The sequence below is a fragment of the Apus apus genome, chromosome 3 (genome assembly GCF_020740795.1).
Source record: "Apus apus isolate bApuApu2 chromosome 3, bApuApu2.pri.cur, whole genome shotgun sequence".
NCBI classification, from domain to species: Eukaryota; Metazoa; Chordata; class Aves; order Apodiformes; family Apodidae; genus Apus; species Apus apus.
The window spans coordinates 111,383,961-111,400,978 of record NC_067284.1 but is presented as its reverse complement, the minus strand read 5'-3'; the positions used below and the strand labels follow the sequence as shown (position 1 = coordinate 111,400,978).

At 42.5% G+C, this 17,018-nt stretch overlaps 1 protein-coding gene and 1 long non-coding RNA gene across 5 annotated transcripts in view; one reads left to right on the top strand and one right to left on the bottom strand.

Annotated features, from left to right (window-relative positions):
* Positions 1-6,634: 6,634 nt before the first annotated feature.
* On the bottom strand, positions 6,635-11,013 carry LOC127382965 (uncharacterized). Its single transcript, XR_007889078.1, has 2 exons — positions 10,730-11,013; positions 6,635-6,852 (listed from the first exon to the last, which is right to left on the bottom strand). It is a non-coding gene; the product is annotated as an uncharacterized LOC127382965 (long non-coding RNA).
* Positions 11,014-11,404: 391 nt separating this feature from the next.
* Positions 11,405-17,018, top strand: part of KLHL29 (kelch like family member 29) — a 391,974-nt gene continuing 386,360 nt past the window's right edge. For all 4 annotated transcript variants that reach the window (XM_051615176.1, XM_051615178.1, XM_051615175.1 and 1 more), the window contains exon 1: positions 11,405-11,513. The gene's annotated coding sequence lies outside the window, so the exon portion shown is untranslated. The remainder of the gene's footprint in view (positions 11,514-17,018) is intronic.

Sequence of the window (17,018 nt, the reverse complement as noted above, 5' to 3'; positions counted from 1 at the left end):
CAACACTTCAAGGAATGGGGCATCCACAACTTGGTTGCAGAACTATGCTGAAGAATCCAACCAGCAAAAGCTTTTTCCTGGTCTGTGATTACCACCTAATACCAGAAGTCCATCTGTATCCTACCTGGCATGCACCAAGGGAGGACATCTAGAGAGGAATGTAAAACAGGAAGGTTACATGATAATACCTTACTAGCCCACGTTCCCTGACTCCAGCTAATCAGAGCCAAGGGATTTCTTAAGCCCATGCTGGTGCCTCTGTGTTTAGCAGCTATCCGTAGATATTTTTCTTTCAGGAATTCATCCAAGCACTTTCTGAACCCACTGAAACTTTTGGCATTCGTAGCCCTCCGTTTTGTGAATGCCCCGAATGAAGAAGCTGTCCAGCACAAATCTGGAGCAGAACAACTCCCTGGGGCTGTTTGGAAGCCAGTGTCAGCTGTTTGCCTGTGCTGGTCCTAAGGCCAGAGGTGATGCTGTCACACACCTGGAACCCCTGCCAATCATTACGCCTGACAGAGCAGCCAAACACACTTCATTTCCAGGAAAATGAGAGGTTATTATGGTTATTTCTTAGCTCTGAGTGAGGGGCTGTAAGCCTACAGCCCCAGTACTGCATGAAATATAGGGTTCCCAGAGGTTCCTTCTTGGGCATCAGCCAGCAAACACCTGCTCACGTACAAAACTCTCCATTCAAGCCAAAGGGATGACACCTGTGAGCAGAGTCACCTCCACGATGGTACCTGTCTGGTTTCCCATTGGGAGAAAACCCTGTTCCCAGCTGTGCTGAGTGACTGATGTGTGCTGTGCTAACATCTGTTTCACAAATCATGAATCTGCTTTGCTCGTGTGGTTCTGGGGTGACCACAAAACAACTGCTGAAGGTGGAAACTGCAAGAATTTCAGGCACCGCTAATGAGTGATAACTCACTATAGTTTGAGTATCTTACACGTTACTGAATTAAAACTTAAAGGCAGCATTTAAACGACACTAATATGATTTCTGAACCTCTGAATACCTTACAGATCTGCCCCTTGAGCACTGAAGGTTTTTAGCCATAATAAATAAATGCTGTAAAATACTAAAAACCCTGAACTGTGGTTTCACAATTGATGTGGAGGGTTTTCTGCCTGGGTTTGACATCCATACGCACTAATTGCAAGTAATTAAGGTGGGTGCTCACAAAAATCATTGAGATTATTTCTGAAAATCATTAAGGTAAGTAACATAAATGGCAAAGTCCTCATAAAAAATCACATATTGTTAGATAATTAAAAATACAGTTCTGTATTATAGAATGATAGACTTGTTTGAGTTGGCAGGCACCTTAAAGATCATCCAGTTCCAGCCCCTCTGCCCTGGGGAAGGATGCCTCCCACTAGGCCAGGTTGCTCAAAGTCCCATCGATTAAACACTCTCTGAAACAGTGAGACTAGTAACAAACCACCTTTTTTAGATAAAAGGAAACTTAAAATGTCCCAAAATATCCAGGAGTAGCACAAGACACAAAAAAACATATTTTGCAAAAATATTATCGCTTTGTCTTTGAGACTATAATGCAGAGCTCTCAGATAGATTCTCTCCAGCCAAAACACCCAGAAAATGTAATGGAAAACACAACAGATAGTACTAGTAGTTTTTGGGAACACTCACATGCTTAACTTATTTGTGTGGACCCCTGGAATACATCAGCCTCCCAAATACTGAAATGCAAAGGGGTTTATGATGAAAAAAAGCAGCCAAGCAAAGGAGGGAGGGCATTCTCTTCCTCTCTGAAAAGGCTTGAGGATTTATGCATTGTATTGTGCCATTTCAAAATGGTTGTAAAAGTCTGTCCCAAGGCATAAAACCTGCTCACTTCCTTTGTAGCAGTGAAATCAGCTAATGAGCTCTTATTTGCCTTTCCAAATTAAATGACTCGTTACAGGTAGGAAGAATTTTGCAGTGCTGGGTTAAAAGTAACAGAGTGAAAAAAAAACAACCAACAACCAATCCATTAGGCGGCTTTTCTAGTCTGTTGTTATTCAAAGGAACTTTACTGTAGTTTTTCTACCTCCGAAGTACTGAACTCAACACATCAAGTAAAAGTTGCTGGCAAACTCTGAGGAAAGGTGCCCTTTTCCTTCCCCATCAGGCAGTGGCGGTGCTGCCGCTTTCCTCTGCCTCTGGTGGTTATGTCATCTCTGAGGTCAGTTTTCTGCTTCTTGAACACGACTTGGCTGTTTATGAAATGTGAAATCAGCATCAGCAACCGGTAGCAACTTCAAGAAAGAAGCCTTGGGCTAACAAATAATAAAAAATAAATCCTCATTTTCGCCCACAATGAGAAAAATCTACAGAGCTGCCACCTAAGGGCTTTCATTGCCTTCGGCACAGAAGGAATCCACATGTAGAGAGTGTAGCCCGAACAGTTTCACTCACTGAGCTCATCATTTATTTCAGTGGCAGACATCCCTATGTGAGACAAACTCACCAGTCATCAATCCCTCTTTAGATTAAACATGAAAGGGGGTCTATCCTCCCATTAGCACAGGGGAGATGTACTAATACGGCCCAAATTAATGTCCTAATCATTTCTTGACAGGACAGAATTTTAAATATCCCAACTCCATCACTCCAAAATCATACAGGCTGAGTCTAATCATTTGAAAATTGGTGTTGGTCATCAGGGATCTCAGATTTCAGCTGAGTTATTCAGAGTATCAGGTACCACCACACAAATGATGCTGGGGCAGAGAGGAAGGGGAGCAAAAGGGGGAAAACCAGGGATCCTTGAGTGAAAATCTAAACAGAAGGCAGTTCAGCCAAACCCCGACTTCTTCCCAGTTATTTAGTTACAGAACAGCATTTTCCTCCAAGAGAGTGCTTGCAGAAAGCACCATCTTTGCTCATACTTGCTTGAATACACACTCATATGGGTTTTCATTCTTAGTGTTTACTGGGGCCCCGGCTACATTCTCCACCCAATTTACTCATATAATGTGTTTTTTCTCCCTCTGGCTACCATGAAACAAAGCTTCAAGAGGGACAGGCAGGAAAAAAACAAACCTCTCACTAATGTTTTTCTCTCCTAAATATTGAGGAATTCTACATCTTTGCCACCATTCCCACTATTTATATGTGTGTAGCTGTGTATGTGTCACTTACTAACCCGTGCCCTGCACAAGGGATAAAACTGAATAGGGTTATTCATAACCAAACCCTTACACAGCCTGGCCAGTGCCAGGATTTTACTCTATGCTCACAGGGCTGTGATTAATCCTAGAGAACTTTATGAAAATCAACCTGGCTAATTATTACTTTAAATAACAGAGAAAGGAATGCAATAGATTTTCCAGGAAATACTGTAAGATAATTGAGACTTGGGTGTGTAAACTTTGTAAACATTCTCATCAGCTCATCTGTAAGATTTATGTTCCAACCAACAATTACCAGGGTAAGTGCTACAGTGTTCACTGGAAGAATGCAGGTAGATCATTGCATCACTCCTTTTGGATACAAAAGCCTCTGAATTTCCAGATGCCAAAATTTTGTGCAAAATATTCATCATGCTATATTGTTAATCATGTCCTTATTGATTATACAAAACATTTACAAAAAGTTTCAAAGAATTTAAAAACAGAGCTGAGAGCCTCATCTCTGATATATCTCAAAGCAACATGTTTTATTCCTATTTTAAATTAAAAAAAAAAAAAAAAATCACAATAGTTTAGTCCTTGGGAGAGTAGACTTATATATAGAAGAAAACTAACCTGTCCAAGACCTCAGCAAAAAAAAACCTGCAAATGGACTAAATCAGAAACATCTAGATGATCCCAGTGTGCACATTGTTCAGGAGAAGCTGTGTAACCTGCAAGATCCCTGCCAAGAAGAAAAAGTCTTGATCAATTTAAATATTGGAATTAGTGTGGTCATAAATATGATAGCAAAACACAGCACCCAGGCACCTATGACTGGGGTGAGGGGTGTTTGCACCAGTGCAGAACACTGGCAAAAGGGCATCCAAGGCCTCATCTCCAGCCACTCTTTCATCCCTGATGCTCCAGGGAATGCAGAAAAATGAAACAACTCTCAAATAACCAAGATCTATGTGGCCAATTTAATCCAAAAGAAATAATAAATCCTTCCTGACAGTCTGCAAGACCTCACTGAAGCCACGAAACAAGAGAATGATTATTTGATAATAATTATTCTCTTTTGAAACTGCAACTGTTATGAGGATGCTGAGAGCAACACTGGCAGTGCTGGTCCCCAGAGCCTCACGAGGGACTAACAGGAGGAATAACAGGTTCTCAGACTGTGAGACAAGGAACTGCCACCAATCTCCTGACAAAGCTCCCACTCACACATGCACAGAAAGATGTACAGATTTTTCCACAAAGCTGATAAAAGCGTGCATTTAAAAATACATATTTAACATCCTCTTCAACATCCCTACTTGTGACAGCTTTTATAGGACAAACAGTTTTATTATTTAAGGCTCTGTAGGATAGGAAATCGTGTTTTCTTTTAAGGGTTTGTCTAACTTAATCTTGCAGCCACTGGGTCCTGTAATGCCTTTGTCAGGTAGATAAAGTGGCTACTCAGTCTTGGATATTTTTCCATGGGTCAGTACCTACCTGCAGTGACCAATACACTTCTCAGCTTCTTCCCTGATGAGCTAAATAAGTTGAGCTGCTTATGCCTCATGTTGTCACGCTTGTTTTCTGAATCCTTTTTCATACCTTTCCTTTGAACTTACCCTGGTATTTCCCACATCGCTTTTGAACTGCAAACACCAAAACTGAACACAGTTCTGAACAGCAGCCTTACCACTGTTGTGCACGAAGGCAGCATCAAATCCTCTTATCTGCTTGATACTGCCCTTTTTTACATCTCAGGATTGCATTGGCCTTGTAGACACAGAGTTACAGTGAGATTTCATTTTGAGGTGTTTATCCAAAGTGAATCCTAAATCTTTCTCAAAGTCCTTCCTTTCCAAAAGAGACTCTCCTGCCCTATGTAGCATCTTGTCTTTGTTCTTTATTACATTGTCTTGTACCTAGCTACTATTCATACCTTTTAAAAATTATTTTTACCTCTTCCTTACGCAATTTGGGTCATTCAGCAATAATAATTTACCCCTTTAGCACTTATTCTTCCATTTCTTTACTGTTAACCTTTGCCATCTGTAAACCTGATTCTCTAGACATTTTCTGATCAATAATAAAAAACATTTGGCCTTTAGTCAAAACTTGATTCCTAGAGGAATCCACTGAAAAAGAGTTTTATACAACATTCAGAGTCTGTGTGAAGCATTAACTAAATCAAAGCTGGGAACACCACTGCCATTTTCCACCTGACTTTTACCAGGCATCAAGTAGACAGGAGGAAAACTTTTTGTTACACTCAGACCAATGATGCCACCCCCTTCACAGGGTGTGGTGATGATGAACTCTCTAACACCTACAAGATGCTAGAGGGCTGGTCTGTATGCCTGAAGGACCTACCTCATAGGTAAACTTTGAGGTAAACCACCCCAAAACAGATGACTACAGGTTTGGCGGACCTCAGAGTGCAGCCAGGCTCCAAGTTTTGCTGGCACGCCTGGTTGTATCTCAGATCCATTCCTAGGGAAGCCCCAAGTATCACTGACCTCCTTCTATCAAGGCTTCTATGGGTCTGAAGTGACCTGCTCTGGTGAGTCTGGACAGAAGCAAAGCAAAGATTGTGGGATGTATCACTGTCTCTATCTCACTCCAGAACCTAGATATGGTTCCCCGTAGAGTCCGTGGCAAATAATTCAGGTGGCATCTATGTCATCTGGGGGCTTCAGTGGCACCTACTTGTCCCAGTTTCCACTCTGTGAACTAGCCTCTCATTCTTCCCACATTCTGGCTTGCAAGGTACTTAACATTTACAGGAAAATTCAACATGTAATTAATCTGAATTACATCCCAGCATTGTGCTAAGATTGTTTTGGAGGCCATCTAAACATACAGAAAAATAATGTGTAGCTGCTTAACCAAAATATTATAGTATAAATTTGGGTCTATTAAATGACAGAATGGCAGCATGTCCTCTCCATGACCAGAGTGTCACCACACTGTTTCACTCAGAGTTCAAATGAGTTATTTGACAAGAATGAGGAGCATGATGTGTCTCCTAAAGGAAATGTGACTGAGTCATTTATATTTTTTTGTTCTCACTCTCTGTTCTAGTTATGCCACAGATGGCACAAAATAGGAGTCAAACCAATTGAATAGAGACATTCAGTTCAAAATGGCATGTATTTTACTTTTTCCTGTATAATTATGAGGAATAGGTGGAAACATATTGTTACTGTTCAAGACAAACAAATCAAACAACACAACTCCCTCTAAAATCACCCTGAAAGTACAATTACTCCTACGCCCCCTCGTCATAAGCCAGTATAGTGGAGTTATTGTGACAAAACTTGAAGCAACTGGGGTAACCTCAGTGGCAATGAAAATGTCTCTCTGTCTCATTGAAAGGGACGACAGACAACTTAGAAATAAAGTTGTCAAACAAAAACTTCATAAACTCTCACAAAGTCCCAAGAAAAGCCTGACTTTTCTGCTGTTTCCCAAGTGTTCAAGATTTTCACATAGTTCAAGACAGAACTCCAGGTGCTGCCAATAACGTGAACTAGATCTTACTTTTATTACTGCCCACTAAGAAATCAAAATCACAACTTCAGCAGAACCCACTTCTGTCTTCTGGGGAAAGTTTTAGGAAATGGTTCTGTCATAGCAAAGAGAAATCAACTCAATATACGGCTTGCTGTTAGAGGATCAGACTCTTCTCATTCCCTTGACAAGTCAGGAACAAGGAAGTTTCGTCTCACACACCTAAAATGACAAAAATCTTTATTTTGCCAGTTCCAAGCAAGCGACTCCACAATCTTTGCCCACAGAGCCATCCATGCATCTGCAAACAGTTTCTGATCAGATTAAAAAGCTAAACGCCTGAGAAGCTCAAAGATATGTAAAGTCTGGGAGTTATAATATAATCCTCTTGTGAAAAAATATGGAAAGAATAGTCCAATATTCACAAGATTAATATCTTCCTCATCTCTTGGTAAAATAATTTTACTCCCTCTACAGGTTATCAACCCAACACTCCTGTTCTTGTCTGATGATTGATTTATTTCACAGAATAGCTTCCTGCCTTGTTGACTACTATATAAAGGATGTGGAAGTGTGTGTGGTTTGGGATGCATGAAGCAGAGGATCCCTTTCTAACCATCTCCCAGCGACAGGACTTTCTACCTGCTGGCTCTGCCTTCCCACCCCTGACACCAGCTTTGGACTCTTGGCAGAAGAGAGAATATTTGCTCAGGGAAGGAGGTGTTGATTAAACGTGGTGTGCACAGAGAAGTCAATGATGTTTTTCTCTAAATTTTCACAGGTTTGTGGTTGTTAGCAGCTTTAAGCCATCTTAAATTTATATTTTGGCAATTAACTCAAGCTGCACAGCTAAAAATTACTTTAAATGTTGCTTCCTGCTTCCCTTGGGGATTATCTTTCTTCTAAACGCTAAGGGTAATTGTAACAAATAGACAAATGAATGCTAAAAGTACCAGTGAACAGGCTTTATACTTCAAATAAATAAAAATAAATCATTGAAAAACAACTGAGAAATCTTCCTGATCCCTACTGACTTTTTCTGAACCCTTTCAGAAATCTACACATTTTCTATTACCATTTTTTTTTTTTCTGGCTATGATACCATCTCCATTATTACCATTTTCAGGCAGCAGAAAATTAAACCATTGACATCAGTATCCAAACTATAAACTTGTCATTAAGGAGGTCTCCTCTAGCTGAAAGGAGACAAACCTTGCTGTTAAAGTTTAGGGTAGAAAACATTCCTCTTTGGTTCTGGTTTAGAAAAATCTCACAACAGTTTTGGAGACTTTATTTAATTACCTTTGAAATGGCTCCATCTGCATCAGAAAGTAATACATTTTTAGTAAAAAATTTAAGAATTAATTTTAAATGCCTTCAAATAAATAAAAGTTCCACTCCCTAAAGCTCATCCAAATATGGGAGAGAAAGTTTACCCTAAAGTAAGTGGGAGTTTTTTTTGTGGGAACCCTTTACAAAATCCTGGTACCCGATTACCATGTTGGTCCCTGCAATAAGCCCACAGCTAATCTAATGCCTTTGCCATCAAGCATTTTACAGACTAAAATGAAATCTCCAAGAAGATGAATAGATCTCTGTGTCTTCTAATACTTTATCAGAAGATGGACTTGATGCTCTGACAATTCAAGATGCCATAAGTTTTGATATGATCAGCAAAGACAGGGAAAGTTGCTTTATTCTCATTCTAATACATACCTTGTAACATAATGATCTGTTGCTAAAAGAGGAAATCTTTTATTTCAGTGGAGCAAGCTTTACCAGCCACCAAAATCTTGCTGGCTATCAGCTGGCTAATCCAAAACCAGGATTCTCACAAGCAATCCTCAGCCTGTGAAGTACAACCCTGTAACAGATTCTATTAAAAAAAACCCCACAAACCCATCCATCCAAATAAAACCCACATCACAGAATATTTGGTTTTCTGTAAATACACCTTTAGTTTCATTAGCACTTTAAGGATTCTAATTATCAGTGCTATTCCTTAGACATAGGTTTGCCTGCCTAAAAACATGTGCTAAATGAGAGGACAGGGTTTCCTGAATGCTGAGAAAGGATGTGAGTGGCAGTGCACTGTTCCCAGTGACAGGAATAGCGTGCCAAGCACAGAGGAATTCCTCCAGGCCCAGGTATTATCATTAATTTTTAAACAACTTGTTGCACACTGTGACTCCACTGAACCATGAGCAGGATGTCCTCAAAGTATTTTTCAGACACTTGCTCCTCTCTACAAAGCCCACCTGTAGATGCCTTTCTCTCAGAAACAGACTAGGAAAAAAAAATAAAGGAAATAAAAATAATAATAAAATGAACCAGTTTCTTCTTAAAATATTGAAGTTACTAAAATAAGAAAATTGAAGGAAGAAAATTAATGTAGAATACTGTATTTGATGTAATCACATGCTTATTCTTCATGAATATGAAATTGTGGCTCAAATTCTGAGTTAAACTGATTTAGATCTGGAATAAAGTTACTGAGGGTATAGAAATGCTTTGAAATTCATTACCTGTCGGTGAAATCAGAATTTGACCCTATGTCAGCATTTGTAAATCAGGTATTTAACAAAATTTGAAGGGAAAACTAGGGTCAAGATTTGCACTCTATCTTCCTGAAGTGAAAGAGTATGAAAGTACCTTCCTAAAACGAAAAATGCAGAAAATGGTCAGTATAATAGACCTATAGAACTTCATAGCTTAAAAAGTGCTGTCCAAATATTAGCTAAATCCTTACTATAAACCTGTGAGGCAGATAAGATGGAAGCACTGACACTGAAAATAAATAAAACCTAGAACTGTCTCATATAACTGTAGGATTTTATTAAAAATAAACAGGGCTGGTTGGTATCCTTAACCCCAAGGTCACAAAACAAAGTACTTGGCACCAGAGGATAGCAGCAGAAACCAGTACTCCAAAATCACTGTGTCTAATTAAGGATTCCAAAGAATCTCTGCTTTATGCTCTCTCCTGTCTCGAAGCATTCGCTGTGAGAACATTCAAATGCCACCGGGAGACTGACATGCTCCTTGTTAGGTCAACAGTCCCACTGAGACTTCTCCTCATTGGTTTCATCGAATTCTGGGTCAACTAGATATGCTGGGCAAATAACACTGCACCAGGGCAAATAAAAGCAAACAGGGCTCTTGTGTTTGGAAGGGAGAAAACTAAGGGGAGGGGGGGAAATAAAATCTGCATGCAAATCAGAAGAGTGTTGTCGTGTGTGTGTGTGTGTGTGTGTGTGTGTGTGTGTGTGTGTGTGTGTGTGTGTGTGTGTGTGAGTGTGTGTGTGTGTGTGTGTGTGTGTGTGTGTGTTCTTGCTAAATAATTCAGATCTGAACTGCTGTGAACTTCTGACCCTCACACTTCAGTGCGATGCACAGGACTGGAGGTTTCCACGTTAATCCACGGCAATAGGAAAGCCAAAAAGAAGCCTTCCTGGTTCAGAGTGAAGCCATATTCTGCTAAAAGCATTCTAATATTAATGACGATGCTTGGGTTTCAGAAACGTTTGGAGTCCACAGCAATAAGGTGTTTTCATTTGGTTGCAAGGCCGGGAAGAGAGAGAATGAAATCACCCTTTGAACACTGCATCCTGATTCCTCCCAAGCGTCGGGCAACCTGTGTTCCTTTTTCATACAAAACCGTGCATTTGCCTATTCCTGCTGGTTCTGTGCCTGCCTCCCTTCCCTTCGCCTCGCTCAGCTGTCATTTGGCACAACTGCCTCACTTTCAACACGTTAGAGCATCGTTTCCCCCACGATGCATTTTTAACTGGCAAAGTAAGGAGAAAAGAATTTGATTAAGCTGGGTTTTTTTTTTGTTGTTTTTTTTTTGTTTTTTTTTTACTCTTACAGGAAATAAAAAAGACAAAGTGTTCTATGTTTAAAACTACAACATATGCAGCTTGTGTGCACATCAAAAAGATCTCTACAAAGCAGCACGCACTGATACAAGATTATACAGAATAGAGAGACAGATGCAGATTTCCACGCGTAATGTCTGTAGTGACTCCAAGCACGATGGGTATTAACAAAGACAAAAATAAAGAAAGAAAAAGCGGTGTCGGGAGAGAATCGTACCAACCTATTCAAAGACTCCTGAGGACTTCAAGGGGCTTTGGATCACGCCCCCGGGGAGAGATGATTTAACAAAGCGGGGTAATATTTCTTTGCAAGCACAACGCTACTTTGGAAGGCAGCCGGGAGAGCGCTGACCTTTTCGGAAACATCCTCTCCCCGCTGCACGCCCTCGCCCCGTACCGAGGGGGAGCGCTCGGCACCGCCGCTCAGCGCCCCGGGGACGCGGGGCGGAGGCTCCGCACCCGCGGGAGGGGAACCCGCAGCTCCGCGCTGCCACCCGAGCGGGGCCCGGACGCTCCCGGTGACCACGACCGGCGTCGGGGCCGCGGCCCGGGCCGGCTCCCGCGGGGGCGGCCGCGGGGGCGTGTCGGCGCGGCTCTCGGGGCGGGCCGGGCCGGGCTCCACCGCCTCCCGCCGCCGCCGCGATTGGCCCGGCCCGCCCCTCGCCCCGGCGCCCAGGCCGCCTCCCTCCCCGGCTAAAGCGGGCAGTAGGTGAGGGGAAGGCGGCCAGACGGGGAGCATGGTCGCGGCTCCGCAGCAGCCTCCGCCGCGCCGCCACCACCACCACCACCATCACCCCCTGCCCGGCCTCCAGCGCGGCTCTCGGCACCCGCAGCCGCGCGGGGCTCTGCGTTAGCGGCGGAGGCTGCGATGCACAAGCAGCAGCAGCAGCCGCCGCCGCCTCCTCCTCCTCCTGCTGCCACCGCCGCGCATCCTCCCGCCGCCTGAGGACGCGGCCGCGCACCCGCGCTGCCGGCCCAAGGCTGCCTGCGCCCCCGCGGAGGGAGGTAAGCGGCGCGGCGGCTGCGCGCCCCGCGGAGCTCCCCGCCAGCCTGGCCGGGTATCGCCGGGCTGGCGGCTGCCCTGCGCCTGCGCTCGCTGCCCGCATTAAAAACTTCCTGCGTGCCTCCTGCCGCCTGGGGGGTGCTGTGCGGGAAGCCAGCGGGGGATCGTAATGTGAGGATGATGGTTTTTCTTTCTTTTTTTTTTCCCCTATAATGTATTCATTATTCTTTTTTTTTTTTTTTCCCCTCGGTAGCGGGGGGTCCCCACCTCTTGCCGCGCACCCACAACTTCAGGCACTCGCCCGCGCCGCGGCGGAGAGCGGGGTCGGCCGAGCAACTCCCCTCCCCACCCATCCCCTCCATCCCCCCTGGGCGGTTGTGTCCCCGTGGACCCCCCCCCACCCCTCCCGGGGGCGGCTGTCCCGCTGGATCCCCCCTTCCCAGCGCCGGGCCCGCGCCCGGAGCCGCCCGGGAAACTGCCTGGGAATGCATCGGTGCGCACCCCGGCAGGCAGCCTCCTTCCTTCTTTCCCAAATGCTTCGCCAGCCCCGCCGTCTCCCTCTGCCTGGAATACATTTCCACCCCCCACCTTCTCCCTCCCCCGCGTGATGTGTACGAGGAACTTCCCGGCACGATATTGTTTAAATCCGTGTATTTTCTTCAAAACCACTTGGTAACGCGTTTCCCACTCCATGCCTCGCCACGCCGTGTGACATTCCTCGCCGGTGTGAGGTTTTGTTTGGCTGCTGCTGAGGCTCTCTGGCTAATTTATATATATTTATATATATATTTTTTTTTTTTTTTTTTGTGGGTGGGGGGGATTGTTTTCTTTTAACTTCTCTTGGCGCCGAAGTGCAGCCCGGTGCCGTTAGGAGCGCAGAGGCGCATCCCCTGGGGACTTGTTTTCGGAAGGTCTCGCTTAGGATGGGAGGGAAAAGCTACTTTTTTTGTTTTGACATTGAGTGCCTGTGACTAGCTGTCCTTGTCGCGTGAGGATGCAGGTCTGTGGTACCCGGGATTTTGAGTTCAGGTTCCTCTGCTTCCCCGGAGGGTGGAGAAAGATCTGGAGGAAGGGAGTTCTGGAGATGGATGGTGGTGTTTTTCATACACTTCGTAAATAGTCTCAGATGATTTTTTTTTTTTTTTTAACCCTCTGGCTTCGTTTATTCAACTGAAAATATTCCCAGAATGCCGGAGGTGGATTTATCTCTCCCCACCACCAAAAATTATGGAGCCCTGGTCGTGTAGTTGGCTGCTTATCTTTTGTTTATTGTATATGAAAACTGTTTAGAAAAATAGCGTTCTGGTAACTAGATTAAGGGGGATTTAATCACTTTTCCATCAATGAAGGAAAAAGACATGCGTGTTTGCTGCAGGCTTATTTTTTTTTTTTTTTTCCTAAAAGCAGATGAATACAGAGCATTTTTCTGATAAAGAATATCGGGGAAAAAAGTTTATTTAAAACAACTGAGGGAAGTGCATGTGTGTGTACGTGTAGGCATGTGTGGCTCTTGCACCGATTTCAGCACATTTGTCAGGCTGTTCTTTTGAGGTCAATTTTAAGGTACTTAAAAACCAAACTACTGTAGCTTTAAGGTGACTGCAGATAACACTATTACTGTCTCTTATAATTAGCAGTCTGCTGAAACTTTAAATCCTCCTTGGTGGATATGATAGATGATCTGTGTGAGAGAAGTAATATTCCAGCAAGCTTGATTATTTTTCTTATTTTTTTGCCACCAAAACAAAGCAAGAGTGTCTTTTTGCCTTACTGTTGTTTATATTCTGCTTTAAACTGCTAATGGCTTTACTTTATTTTTCCTCCATGTGGAGAAAAATAAAGTACAGCCATATTTTACACTGACATTTATCAGCGTCAAACTTTAGGTCTGCTCAGGAGGTTGTTTAATCTTTTCTGCATAATGTAAAGGGGGGGGGGTTTGTGGGTGTTGTGTTTTTTTTTTTCGTTGTTGTTCTTCTAACCTGTCCTCATTGTTTAAATTTATGGAAGTTGTCTTCAATTGGAGATAGAATATGGGAGCTATGCAAATAATTTAGTGACCCATCTAGAATGAGGCTTAAAGAGCATGTATAAGCTTCATCTTTCATTGCCTGTTTCATATCTTTTCCCATAACATCTATTTTGATATTTCCTAATAGAAACTGAATAATGCCTGTGCTATTTTAATTGATAATTGAAGTTTGGGGTTTGAGTTACTACCTCTTCTAAAATATGGGAGTATCGTTATGATTTATTTAAAAGTTGAAAAGCATCCAGTCATACAAAGTAGTTTCCTTGCGAGTGATGACCAGCAATGCTTAATTTGGATGAATTTTTGCTCAAGTTCATTTTCCTTCCTGTAGAGGGTCCGAAATGAACTCTGAAATACAGACTGGGTTCTTGGTCTCAAAAACTGCCTGACTTCCCTGGTTTTGTTGTCTCTGGTAGCTTCTGAAATGCATGCACAGTGTGTCAACCTTTCCCTTAACAACAAAACCTGTGAGCAAGTGTTCAGTGTGAATTATATTACTGAAATAAAATATTCTATAGTTGTCATGGTTACAAATAGAGGCAGGGTTACTGTTTTTTATCTGCATGCTAGGGAGGGGGAAATCTAGTTTTATCACTTTTTAATTACATTTCTAATGAGCGATGGTCATACTTCAAGCACCCCATATATTAGATGCACAACATAGTGAATTGGGTTTCGTCGAAGTCTTGCTGAAATGAAACAAGAAGTGCCAGTGCTGGAGCAACCCCTCTCTTGTTCATTTGCTTTTTTGAAGCAGAAATCTTGAGGGAAGAAAGTAACCACCTCTGTTTTCCCTTGTTCCAGATTAGCATGCTGTCAGGTTTGCTTCCCTTCTTCTTCAGACAATAATAAGAGGTATATGGTGTGTATGGTGACTGGAAGTCCTCTCGGTGAAAGGAGAGGAAGACACAGATCTAGAAATTAGATACGATTTTTGGGTTTACTGTGCACTGTATCTGCTGCTATCACTTTTAAGTGTCTGTTTGAGGAGAGCTCATTATAGCCAGGTTAGCTTTGCTCATCTCACCAGTGGTACTGCTTCACATCCATGCATCCTTCTCCCAGGTTGTGTTCCCTTGTTCCCATTGGAGCCATTCCAGTTCAGCACTGTGCTACCAGCCACCAGGATCAGTACCTTAACTATTTGCAGTCATCCGTGATCATCCCAGCACTCTTTCTCTGTGCTAATCTGCAATTCAGTCTTCTCCATGCCTACTTGCTTTCTTGGTTTCCTGACCTTTTAATTTAGTTCTGAAAACCTACGGACCCAGTTCTTCTGACACATAAGAAAAAAAAAAAAGCTGGGGGGGATTAATATATGGATTATTTTTTGGATTTGTGGTTTGTTGTGGTTTTTTTTTCATCCCAGGCTCTTTTTGTAGAGCCTCTGTGTGCTGTGGTGGAAACCCACACACAGCATTAGGGCAGAAGAGAGTACCCCATGATCCATAAATGGAGAGACAAATTGCAGTTTGTCCTGTCTTCCTTAACCCCCATCACTTCCATTATATCATTGTTGTGGGATTTTTTGGTTTTTTAAATTTTACAGCTGATCTGGTTGTTTGGGTTTGTTTTTTTCCTCGCTTCTAATTTGTGGAGTATCTTTAATGCTTCTGTTAATTATTTTTTTTTTTAATTTTTTTTTTGGTCATCCCTCTTTAACTTTAGGTTGAGCATAGCATTACAAAGGCTTTTGCAGTGACTTGTACCCTAACTACACCAGTTGCTTGGATGTACTGCCATAGGCTACAGACCCAGGGAGCCCAGGCACCTGAAGGCCTGATCCTGGAACTGCTCTGTTTGCAGAGCATCAGTTTCATAGTGCACCACAGAAGTCCACATCATTTTCAGATCATTAATTCTTTGTGCTGTACGCAAGGCTTTTAGCTAGCTGAAATCTCAGCACGGGTTAGCAACTTACTTGGTCCTTCAGCTTTTTCACACCCCCCCCCCCCATCTTTCATTTTACAGTGGTTCGCCTCGCTGCATGCTGATTCAATAACATGACATGGTATCATAAAATTCTGTGATTTATTTGATTATCTAATAATTTTCTGAAAGTACTCATCTCTCCACAGAAGAAATACTGTATAAATACTGATATTCTAAAGCCCATAAACAGACAGATAGCAGAAATTTGCCTTGAGTATACTTGTGGGTACTTGAAATTATTGTCTTAACCCTTTGTCACTTTCTAACATTTCCTCTCTGGTTTTGTGTTAGCTTACCCTGAATGGGGAAAAGTTTTAGCATCCCTGGATGCAATTAACTCTTTTTATAAAGTTACTTGTAGGAAGATGGAGCTCCTATGCCAAGGCTGAACAGGATCTTCAAGTAACCTGCCAACGGCAGCTCCGGGTGCGAGGCTGTATGAAATGTAAACAGCTTTGACATGCTTCTGTCACTTCTGTGTTTTCTTTGTTACCAGAAGTACAAAGAACTCTTCCTCAGCTACAAAGAAGGAGATTAAAAGGAAATAGATTAGAAATCTCTTATGGGAATGCCTTTCTGTCAGATTTTTTTTAAGTCAATGCACTTCACAAGTTGTGAATATCTGCTGTTTACCTGTTGTGGTTAACCAGAACTGAATAGACATGGTACAAGAGATGGCTCAAGAAGCCTTCCTGGTGCTGTGGTCATGCACCCAGTTATCTCTGTGCTGTCATGACCATCTGATAAATGGCAGTAATGGGATTCCTGTCACACTCTTCCATAAATAACTGCATGTTGTAGATTATAATATCTGGAACATGAGTCTATTTTCCTTAATTTTGATGTGCTGCTGAGGTCTAGGTTTTCAAATATCCTCAACTTGGACTTCTTCCTATAATTGCTATTTGTTATATATATATATACTTTATATATATATATAATTGCTATTGATTATGTCTTGCTATAATCAGAAAAACATAATTTTTTTGTAGTCTTAGACTTCAGGTAACTTACAGTGCTGGTTTGCAGTAGTAGTACCGATTTGCTGAAGCTGTCTGCTTGAGCTACAGACAACACTGGACTCTTAAAATGAATTCAGCATTCCTTTTGCAGTGTTTTGTGGGTTTGTTCCCTGCCATCCGTTACAACATGCTATGTGATGTGATACAAAGTGCTAGAACTTCAGTTTGGGTTTGATTTCACTTGTCGGAAGACACGAATGTACAGTTCTTGGATTTGGCTACAGTTCTAGGACTAAACTCTGCATAAACACAGATTAAACATGGCTTGATTAAGGAAACCAGATTATTTCTAGGGGCATGTTCTGAAACTCATTCAGCGCAGCAGTTTGTAAGAACCCACCACTGATAAAATTCCTACAGCGTTGCTGTTAGTTAAAAACAGATGTGCATGCAGTAGGAATGTTTTTTGGACTTTCAGTGTAGTTGAGGGATACTTTGAACAGTCTCTCAAGTTCCTGTAGGGCTATCTGAGGCAATAATGGTGTTCTGTAGCAGGTCTCATGAACTCTGTTCCTGATTTG